At 41.4% G+C, this 11,293-nt stretch overlaps 1 pseudogene; it reads right to left on the reverse strand.

The window, feature by feature from the left end:
- Positions 1-802: 802 nt before the first annotated feature.
- Positions 803-2,445, reverse strand: LOC112650327 (non-POU domain-containing octamer-binding protein-like; annotated as a pseudogene).
- Positions 2,446-11,293: the final 8,848 nt, after the last annotated feature.

The following is an 11,293-nucleotide window of genomic DNA, read 5'->3' on the forward strand; positions in this document are numbered from 1 at the left end:
TAAAAATTTGGTAATGATGTTTAATATTTCACTATGTATAAATAAATATATTTGAATTTTTAAGCCATGGATATATATATTTTTAAAGGCTTAAAACGTATTTTAATAAGTTGATGCTGCATCACTACTCCATTTCTCAGAAAAACTCCAAAGGTATCAGAGACAAATCAAACATGGTACACCAATTTTAAAAAAATGCACAGCATAACTACCTAAGATAGGCAAGGCTAAGAGCTACTGTCTGACCTTCAACATACAGCAACCCTGTTCCCAAGATTGTACTAAGGCTATCAAGAAAAGCTGTGAACAGCATCATAGACATAAAAGGGCCATTCCTGGGTTGTCCTTACCCAGAAAAAAGATGGAGGCAACTTAACACAAGATTTTTTAAAGATACACTAAAATGAAAATCTCTAAGAGAAAGGTCTTGCTTCAGACATGAAGGGGTAATATATGGGATATAACAGAATCATATGTATGTTGTCTGTGACCTCTTTGGACATTTGCCTGAATTCCCACCTGTGAGTGAATGGAGTGGGGCTAAGGTCATTGGGGGATATTTGTTTTCGTGGTGTATGTGGCAGTGTCTATGGGTTGGAGGATATAAGAATGAGAAAGCAAAAAGAACAGGATGGACAAGATTGGAATGATCAAGATTAATGGGGGCTCTAACTGGATTTTTCTAACCATTTTGCCATGGTTCCACCCCTCAAGACCCTCAACAATCACATGAGACTTCAGGAATGCACCACACAGAATCAATTAGTTAAACGATATACCACACAGAACTGATTTGTTAAATATCACCTCTCCCTTGCCCTCAGCCTCCAGTAAACTCCCTCAGAGTAGTACAGGCAAGGAAGACCTAACTATTGGGAGGAATCCCTAACACTTTTCCAGGGCTGAATTCTGACTAGTCCAAAAAGGCTCCTTCTTTTAAGGGTTTTTGGGAAACTAGACATTGAAATTGTTATTAGTATCTGTGACGTTTGTTTGGAGCAAATTCAGCTCCAGGAGCTGCATGGTTGAATGCAGGAGGGGGTCCACCAATTACCCCAATTCCTTCCATTGTAGCAGCCTGGCCAAAGCGTTCAGTTGTTGGTGGGGTCAACCCCAAGGTTCCGTCTGGCATCATAGTGGCAGGTCCTGGAGGAGCTGGGGTACCAGGTGGCACTGGAGCAGGGGGCATGGCACCTCTATTGTTTATGCCCATAGCACCTCCCATAGCCATCTGGCCAACCCATATCTCCTGTTCTTTCGCATCAGGGAATGTTCCCTTGAATCCTGCCCGCTGTCACCGCATCATTTCTTCTTCTTTTTTATTTTTTTTATTTAAAGATTTTATTTATTTATTAATGAGACACACACACACACAGAGAGAGAGAGAGAGAGAGAGAGAGAGAGAGAGAAAGAGAGAGGCAGAGACACAGGCAGAGGGAGAAGCAGGCTCCATGCAGGGAGCCCGACGCGGGACTCGATCCCCGGTCTCCAGGATCACACCCTGGGCCAAAGGCAGGCGCTTAACCGCTGAGCCACCCAGGGATCCCCTCATTTCTTCTTCTTGCTGCCACATTTCTTCCTCTCGGTGTCTGAGCTCCTCCTCCTGCCTGAGCTCCAGTTGCTTTCGTTTTTGCACTTCTTGGTTGTGCAGCTCTTCCATCCTCCTAAGTTCTTCTTGACGCCTCATCAAATCCTGTCTCATTAGCATGACCTGGTGCTCATGGCGGGCAGCCTCCACCTCCATCTCCAGCTTCTCATGAGCTTCCTTGATGTGGCAGCCCACTTGGTCCTGCTGCTGCTTCTCCATCTCAGTCAGTGCCTTCCAGCGCATGGCATACTCATGCTCAAAGGATCCAGGCTGTGCAAATCTGGGTGGCTGCTCTCACCCCTTGTGAAATTGCTGATTCTTTATAACCAGTTTCTCTGGAAGTCCCTCTTCATCATCCAACTGGTCCATGGGCTCCACAGTCCCAGGCCGAGGAAATGTGGTTAGCAGGAAGGAACCTTCCCCTGTACCTGTCCAGAGCTTTCCGAGCAGCTGGCTTCCCTGAGAATTCAACAATGCCTTTTCCTGAGGGCCTTCCTCCATCATCCACGAGGACTATAGCCCTTTCCACCTGGCCAAACGCAGAAAAGGCTTCCTCCAGCAGTTCATTGGAAACATACTGAGGAAGGTTTCCGACCATAAGGGATGCACTATAGCAGGCAAAGCGCACACGCAGCTGCTTTCCATGAAGTGGCATGTTGTCCAATTCTACTTTGGCAATCTCCACTAGGGTTTGTCTTTCCAAGCTGATAAAGCCAAAGCCCTTATCCTTATGAATGAAGACTTCACCCGCTTTCCCATATTTCTCAAATAGTTTCCTCATCTCCTCCTCAGTGATATCAGGAGGAAGATTGCCCACAAAGAGCCGGCTACGTTGGGTGAAGGTCTTCTCTCCTGGTTCCCCAAAATTCCTCAGGTCAATAGTCAAGCCTTCATTTTGGCTGCTGGCTTGTTGCCCATTTGCAGGTATTGGTAAGCCATGGATATATTATTTGTAACCACTAGTATATCATTTGGGGCTTGTCTATATACTAATACTTACTGGTATTAAGGAAAGCTTATTTTTTTAAAAAAAGCATAAATCTTTGTTTATACTTTCTCTGCTGAAAACCCTTCAATTGTTTCTCTCAGCCTCCAAAAAAATGTCCAACTTCTTCTACAGGATTTTCAAGATTCTTGAAAGGTTTTCAAGAAGGTGTTGACTCCTCTCTTTCTTTTGTTCGAACTCTCATCTTTTCCAACTGTCCCACTGCAATCACACTGATTCCTTTTCAGGTTCCAGAATAAGCTATAATCTTCATCTTTAGTGTTTCTTTGAATAAACTGCTTCCCTACTTGATGGCTTCCCTACCTCCTATTTCTCCTGTGACATCTACTCATTATTTAGCTTTAAATTAGGAGATGATTTCCCTAACCTAAGATTCAGTTACAGAGCACTCTGTGCTTACAGCTATCACAGCTCTTATTACACTGGAAATCAACTGTCAATTCATACATAGTTCTCTTGAATTGGATTATGTCTTATAATTTTTGTAACTTTGCTCTTAGAAATGTTCGATACATGATAGGTTCTTATTAAATATTTATTGAGTGCATGAGTTAGATATTTTGCCCAAGGTCATAACTTAACAATTTTTTGTTAGAGTTAGTATTGCTAAATGCTTAATTTTGAACCATTTAGGCTTATAATTTTCTTTTCTCCCTTAATTTGTGTTCCTTTTCTTCTTTCTCTTGTTAGAATGCAAGCTCCATGATAACAGGGATCTTCATCTGTTTTGTTCATTGATGATACAAACCTTACAGAAGAAAGCTAGGACATAGTAAGCACTCAATAAATATTTATTGAATGAATAAACTCCCTTCTCTAGAAATAATGTAGAGCAATGCTTTCTTATCAACTTTATTGAGGTATACTTTACATATGGTAAAATATATCTATTCTAATTGTATAGTTTCATGTGTTTTTGACAAATCATTATGCCCATGTAACTACCATTATAATCAAGATATGGAACAATTTCATCACTTCAAAAGTTGCCTTGTACTTTTTTTCAGTCAATAAGTCCAGACCCAGGGCAGCCTGGGTGGCTCAGCGGTTTAGCACCGCCTTTGGCCCAGGGCATGATCCTGGAGACCTGGGATCAAGTCCCACGTCGAGCTCCCTGCACGGAGCCTGCTTCTCCCTCTACCTGTGTCTCTTCCTTTTTGTCTGTCTCTCTCTCTCTCTCTCTCTTTGTGTGTCTCTCATGAATAAATAAATAAATAAAATCTTTAAAAAATAATAATAAGTTCAGGCCCAGGTAACCACTGATGTATTATTAGTATAGATTAGATTTGCCTTTTCTAAAGTTTCTCATAAATGGGATCACATGATATGTATGTTTAAAAATCTAATTTTTTCCCCTCAGCATAATGTTTTAGAGATAATGATTTATAGTAAATTTCTTGTTTTATGTGAGTTTTGTTGTATCCATGTCATGGCTTGACTTGTAAGCATTCTTTCTCCCCACATTTTAGCCCAGTACTGGATATTCCTATGCCCAGTGTTCCTGTTTCCAGTTTCCTGCAGTGTTATTGTAGGAACCAGGTGGTGGCAGCAGCCCACTGCACAGAACCCACTTCAGAGTTCTGAGCCCATGTCTCAGTGTCCTTTAGTTAGATGATGTATGGCTGAAAGAGGGTCTGAATATGATTCTTTCTCTAAATGATTAATTGTGGCAGTGTTTTTCCTTGGCAAGTTTTCTTTATTTTTATAATTCTTTCTTTAAGAAATGAGACTTGATAGCTTTAGATTTGGGACCACAACTTTTAGAAATAAAATGTATGAGTCCTGAAATCAGACTTCAGAATTCAAATTCTGTCTGTATCACTAACTAGCTATGTGACCCTGGGCAAGTTAACTAGTCTGTAAACTACAGGTGCTTTTTAGGGTCACAGTGAGGATTAGATATGTTAAATTGTGCTAAGTACTTAGAAGAGTGCCCAGCATGCAGTACCTCTCAGTAAGTTTTTGTTGATATTGTTACCTATGTCGTTGAAGGAATATTTTACGATATATAAATACAAATATATTTATCTCTGAAACCTGAATATATACACAGGAGTCCTCAAAACTTTCTGGCAGTCACTTACTTTTGAAACTTTGATATGTTCTGAGTGCTGTGATTTATTTTTGAGAAACTTCCATATTTTTATTATACAATTCAAATCCTGCTCAAATCCCATGAGAAAAAAGATCTCGTCCAAATCTTATGATGAAGTGACAACCCCTTAGACATATTTACTTTCCTTGAGGAAAAGACATTTCCTTATAAGTGAATATATTTTCTCAATAAACGAAGGTTTAATTTCCACATGGAAAGATGATGTCTGACAAACTGAATTATTATGTCAGTCAGAAATAACTTTTAAAAAGTGTAATTAAAAATATAATTTTAAATTTTAAATCACTTATTTAAAAGCAAAGGATATTTTTGTAAAGCAGAAGTGGAAAACACTAACATCTAAACTAATATGTGTGTAGATAGTTAAACTATTATCTCTTAGCTTCAGATCCATTCTCTGTTCACCTTTATGATGTTGGGGCTGGGATTCTCAAACCCCATTACTTCTTTGCCAGCTGGCTCCCTGTTAAGCCAGGTCAACAGTGCTAGAAGGAGACCAGAAGACTGGAGGAAGCAGAAAAGCCTGCCCCATCCTGTCTCCTTCCAATTTCTCTCCCATCAACCAAGCAAAGGTACCTTGAATGCAGTGATTTTCATTAACCACAGTTGATTCTAGTTTGCAATGATCGCAGTACTCCTAGAACCAGCCCCATTGTACCATCCAGAGACATTAGTGCCAGCTAGCTCATGTCCCTTCTTCAGAGGTCTCTGTCTTGCTCTCTGGTCCCTCCTCCAAACACCAGGAGCTCCGTTAACTGCTGAGCAGCAACGATTCCTCAGGGGTCTGAATCTTAGCCTGAAGAGTTTCTTCCTTCAATCTTCTTAGATTTAATTTCCAAACACTTCTCTTTATTCTATATCTATAGCAGTGATAACTGCTTTCTTCAATATCCATTTTCACAATAGTTTCAGTATTCCATTTGCCTTGTCAGTTTTCCAATACCTGTTAATAATACTTTATATTAAATATGTGGCAATATGTCATGTAAGTCTTCATCAGTAAACTTCCCAGACCATCTGTCCATTTATTTATTTATTATCAACCTGCCTTTCTTTTAATCTATTTATCTATTTATCTAGTCAGTACATTTTTATCAAGAGGTTTACATTTTGTGGAGAGCACTTGTCAGTCTGAGTTGGGGTAAACAATTCTCTTTGTGGTGTGGTTTGAAATATACTTTCTGGCACCAGCATATCTCTCTCTTTAGCTTGTTGCTTACTAAAATTTCCATCATGAAGAGAGTCATCCTTTTGATGAGTGATGAGTTTTGTATCTCTGGAGATCCTCTTAAAATGCAAATACTCAGGCATCTGGAGTGGCTCAGCGGTTTAGCGCCGCCTTCAGCCCAGGGCGTGATCCTGGAGACCCGGGATCGAGTCCCACGTTGGGCTCCTTGCATGGAGCCTATTTCTCTCTCTGCCTGTGTCTCTGCCTCTCTCTCTCTCTTTCTGTCTCTCATGAATAAATAATAAATAAAATCTTTAAAAAATGCAAATACTCCTTAGAGGATAGGGTATAGTGTCAATGATATTATAACATAAATTAATGGATCATATTGGAACATTTTAAGTCTTCATAACTAGCCTATGAGCTCTGTCTTCCATGTCCTCCTGTATCCTCTGGACTCTCTTGGTAACCATTCCCTCAATGAGTATGTGTCAAATGCATGGGGCAATCGAGGTAGGGAAGACTTGAGGTATAGGACAGGAGGCAATGTCTGTGTGTGGTGATCTCATAGTCAGGAAGCAGCCTGAGAGCGATGGCTGTCTGGGAAAGAGGAAGGAGCAGAGAAATGGCAGGAAAGAATGTTGAGGATAAACTTTATTTGAAAAATTATGTCTCATGCTGGCTTCCTGAGGCAGAGATTGTGTTTAAGAGAAATAATAGAATAGAATAATCTTTTATGGGAAAAGTAATAAGAAGTTATTGATTGAATCATAGTATTGGCCCACCCCTTCCTCTACTCTATCCCATCTATATTAATGTAAAATTAGTCATGAAATCAAGTTTACTAAGAATCACTGACCTAGGCAAACTAAATAGGTGAAATAAATCAGAGATAAAAAATTGTATTTCTTGGGGCACCTGGGTGGCTCAGTCAGTTAAGCATCCAACTCTTGATTTCTTCTCAGGTCATAATCTCTGGGTTGTGAGATCCAGACCAGCAGTGGGCTCTGCACTGGGTGTAGAACCTGCTGGGGATTCTCTCTCACTCTCTCTCTGTCCCTCCCCCCAATCCCACTTATGTTATTCGTCTCTCTAAAAAACAGAACAAAACAAACTGTATTTCTTCTGTAATCCATTTCCTCCCCTCAGGCAAGATCAGTTTTCCTTAAGCAGTTATGGGGGGGGGGGGATTGATAAAGACCAACTCAGCCCCTGTTATCTCCATCTCTCCTCATTATCATTTACAAGGTTACTAGCACTGACATTTTTCATCAGCTTTTTTCTTGTCTCCAAAAATTGTCAAATAAATGTTTAGTTATATCAATATCTATGTCCAAATCTATATTTCTTTTTTTCTTAAGAGAGTTGTCCTTACAAAGGGCTTCTTTGTAGGATAAGCTGCATTGTAGAAGTATTACAAAATCAAACGAAAAGATGGCTCAAAGGGAGTAATGTCAACATCATGGTAGAAAAATAAGACATCTTTTGTTTTTGTTCCCCAACTCAATGACAATAATTTGGTATTTATCCATAGATAAAAGAGCTTTTATGAAAACTGTGGGATCAAGTACCATATGACAAAAGACCCAGGAGGAGTCTCACTCACATGTGTATTGAGCAATAAGTATACAAACCTAAGTACTGGCTGTGTTTTCTGCAGCGGTCCATGAACCTGCTCCAGCCCACCTTAACCACTGTCCACTATCTAGGGCCTCCTCAAAAACACTGTCATTGACACTCACTTATAGATGAGAGAGACTTTGTGAAAGTCCAGGCTTCTGAGAAGTTCCAGCACACTGCTGGAGGAAACACAAAGAAACAAACAAAAATATATTTATATATACATTTTTTTTTTTTCTGAGTTTGGACATACTGGATTAAGAGAATTAGCTTGACTTTACCCACATCACCCCTTTCCTCAGGCAGTACAGCTCAGGGTCAGGAAAGATCTTCCTCAACCTGTGATTTATCCTGTGGGGGAAAGGGAGAGCATGTGAGTGCATGTGAGTGCAACTGGCTTCCCCAGTTGTGCAGGACACTGCAAAAGGGGATCATTTCTCTCTTACCTACTCAGAATACTGAATAAAAAGATATAAAGTTTATAAAAAAGAGATATAAAGTATACTGAGATATAAAGTTTAGGGCATGTAGGGGGTCCTGGGTGGCTCATTTGGTTAAACATTTGCTTTCATTTCAGGTCATGATCCAGGGTCCTGGGATCAAGCCCCTCATTGGGCTGCCTGCTCAACGAGGAGCCTGCTTTTTCCTCTTCCTCTGCCTGTCGCTCCCCCTGTTTGTGTGTGTGCTCTCTCTCTTTCTGTCAAATAAATACATAAAATCTTTTAAAAATTAGGGGTGGGAAGAGACTGGGAGAGAGGCAGATAAGACTCTCAAGGGGCATTAAAGGGGTACAGATCCTAACTTCACTGTGGTCCCCATCAAGAGGCTTGCTTGTCTCATGCTGGGAGCCACTGGGAATGCCACACTTGTGGATGCCCCCAACTGGCCTACAGGCATCCTCAGCATCTAATGAGCCTTGCCCTCCCCATCCTATGACCAACAGCACTCCTGATAGCAGTGGTGGGAATAAACTTTGATAGATATCTGGTTGGGAATGTGGCGAAAGCTGGGCTGAATTTGAGGGTTGGGCAGAGATCACAAATTTGAGCTTTAGTGCCACCTTTGGGAAAACAAAAAGAAGCTATCCTTACTCTGCCGAATGGAAAGAAGGCATAAAAACTTGAAAATCTTGCCACAAGAGGGAATAAGTAGCACAGAACAGTTGTATCTATATAGAAAGTTTGAGAAAGTCTCAGAATCCCTATCAGGGTTAATGGAAGCTATTTCTTATTTGAAGACAATTGGTAAAGATGGAGAAGGTGACTGCTACTTCAAATGCAAACACAGCAATGCAACACTTTAAGTAACATGACATTGAAAGAAACATGACATAACCAAAGGATCACAATAATTTCCAGGGACCAACCCCAAAGACATGGAGGTCTGCAATTTAAAGAATTAAAAATAGCTGTTCCCAGAATTCAGTGAGGTACAACAAAGCAGAGAAAGACAATTCAATGAAATAAAGAAAATGAGAAGTTAAACAGAAATAGAAACCCTAAAAATTCAGACAAAAAGTTTTCAAGCTGAGGAATATAATGAATAAAATTAAAAATAAAATAGAAAACATCAGCAAAAGAATGACTCAAGCAAAAGAAAAAAATATTTGAGAAAGAAGACATGAACTATGAAATTATGTAGTCAAAGGAGAACCAAAAAATTGGGGAGGGAAAGGAGTTAAGACAGTGGAATAGTAAGGGGACCCTGCGCTTGCCTTGACCTTCCAACACAGCTAGATCAATATCAAATCATTTTGAACACTTAGGAGATTGATCTAAGGATTAAGAAAACAGTCTTCAAAATTAGAGGGTGAGAAACCAGCAGGTATGACGTGTGGAGACATGAATTGAGGAAGAGAAAAGCCAGGGTGCCACAGAGGAAAATGAGTCCTTTCTGCAGAGAAAGTGTTGCAGAATTGCAGGGTTCTTGTCTCAAGGTCGGAGAATGAATCTTAAAAACAAAAAACAAAAACAAAGAATGAATCTTGTGGACACAAAATGGTAAAGCAAAAAGTTTATTAATTGAAAGTGAGAGCAAAAAGGAAAGATGAAATCTCTCTAGAGTGAGAGGGATCCTGAAGATTGCCACTGAGGGCTTTTAGTGGCAGTCTTTTATTAAGAACTGACTGGGATTCTTGTGGCCTTGAGGTTCTTGTGCTGACTTGGTTTGTTCCCTTACCTTTTGTTCAGCTCTGTCTCCACTTGCCAGGAATAGTTTTGGAATCCAATCAGGGAAGTCAGGGACTTCCTATCCCACCTGCCTACAATTTAAACCCTTCCCTACTCACCGGACAGGACCTGTAGGCAGAAAGAGCTATACTGGGAGTGTAAAGAGTGACTCATTGTATACTTTTTAATTACTAGGGGTTAGGGAGAGTGCAAGTCTCCAAGAAATCTGGAAGCAAAACTTTCAGGACCTTGAGGGGCCAGATGTCACCAAGATATGGTTACTTTTAAACATTAAGGTAGAAACACAGCCATGAGTTCCTTGAGGAAGGTCATGCTTTTTATGTTTCAGGTATCTATCAGTGGGCTGCAAGCTGTAGAAGATTTTGATTTAAGCTACATTTCTTATGCCTTTGTTTCCCACATCAAGAGGACAGAGAGAGACAGAGAGAGAGGGAGTGAGAGCAGCATGTTGGAATCATGCAAGAAAAACACTCCCCCAAAAGCATTGTTTGGGGAATTGAGAGAAACTGACTATTGAAAGTTTTTACAAAAATAGAGTCCAAATTCTACGGGTTTAGAAGTCCATGCCACTTGCCAGAGTCAAGCCAGTTACTCAGCAGTGCTCATATGGAGAGGGAGGGCAAACAACCAGGATTGGACAGTGGACAGGGTTCCTCTAGTTTGCACAGGGAGAGAACATTCCCATTCCTGGAGCAGATTTGAAAGAGGGTATATTGCCTTTCCAAGGACAAAAGACCCACCAGGTGCCACGAGTGGCTGTTCATCAGTAAGGGACAGAAACATGCACAAAGGTAGATAACCTGGTTGCAGCTCTTTGCTGTGCTTCACCATAAACTCCAATCACTTGTGCAGCCCTGAGACTGCTTTTCTGGGAAAAAAAAAAAAAAAAAACAAAACAGCAACAGAAACAGCTCTGCAAGTTTCTCCTCTAGGGGATGGGAGTGGGTCTGTGCCTTGCAGGGTCCTTTAATATTTGGAATGTTGAATCCCAGCCCAGGACCAAACACAGAACTGTGGCATATCATTGGCCTGGACACAGGCGGGTTGAGGGCAGGGATCTGATGGAAGCTTGGGACCGAAGAGAGATTGTTTGATTTTTTGTGAGGGCTTCCTGGACAGCAGTAGGTGGGCCTCCCCTTCCTGGGATGGGGGGTGGTGGAGGGGGGAGTGGTGGTGACACCATCTTCCTCTCACCCACTAGCACAGACTTCAGTGTGCAACTCAGCGCCCCCAGTGGAGGCTGGAGGCGTTTACACCAAACCCTGCCCCCGCGGCACCCAGGAGGGCATCTTTATAATAGGGGAGGTCTGACTGTGAGACAGTGCAGTGGGCCTCTCTCCCAGAGGACCAGTACCGGCTGCCCCACATCCATCAAGTCTACTGATCATAGAGTGTTTCAAAACATCAGCTTCGGGATCCCTGGGTGGCAACGGTTTGGCGCCTGCCTTCGGCCCAGGGTGTGATCCTGGGGTCGCGAGATGGAGTCCTGCGTCAGGCTCCTTGCAGGGAGCCTGCTTCTCCCTCTGCCTCTCTCTCTGTGTCTCTCATGAATAAATAGACTCTTAAAAAAACCAAAAACCAAAAACCAAAAAACATCGGCTTTAGT

Source organism: Canis lupus, chromosome 11, assembly GCF_003254725.2.
Source record: "Canis lupus dingo isolate Sandy chromosome 11, ASM325472v2, whole genome shotgun sequence".
Taxonomy (NCBI): domain Eukaryota; kingdom Metazoa; phylum Chordata; class Mammalia; order Carnivora; family Canidae; genus Canis; species Canis lupus.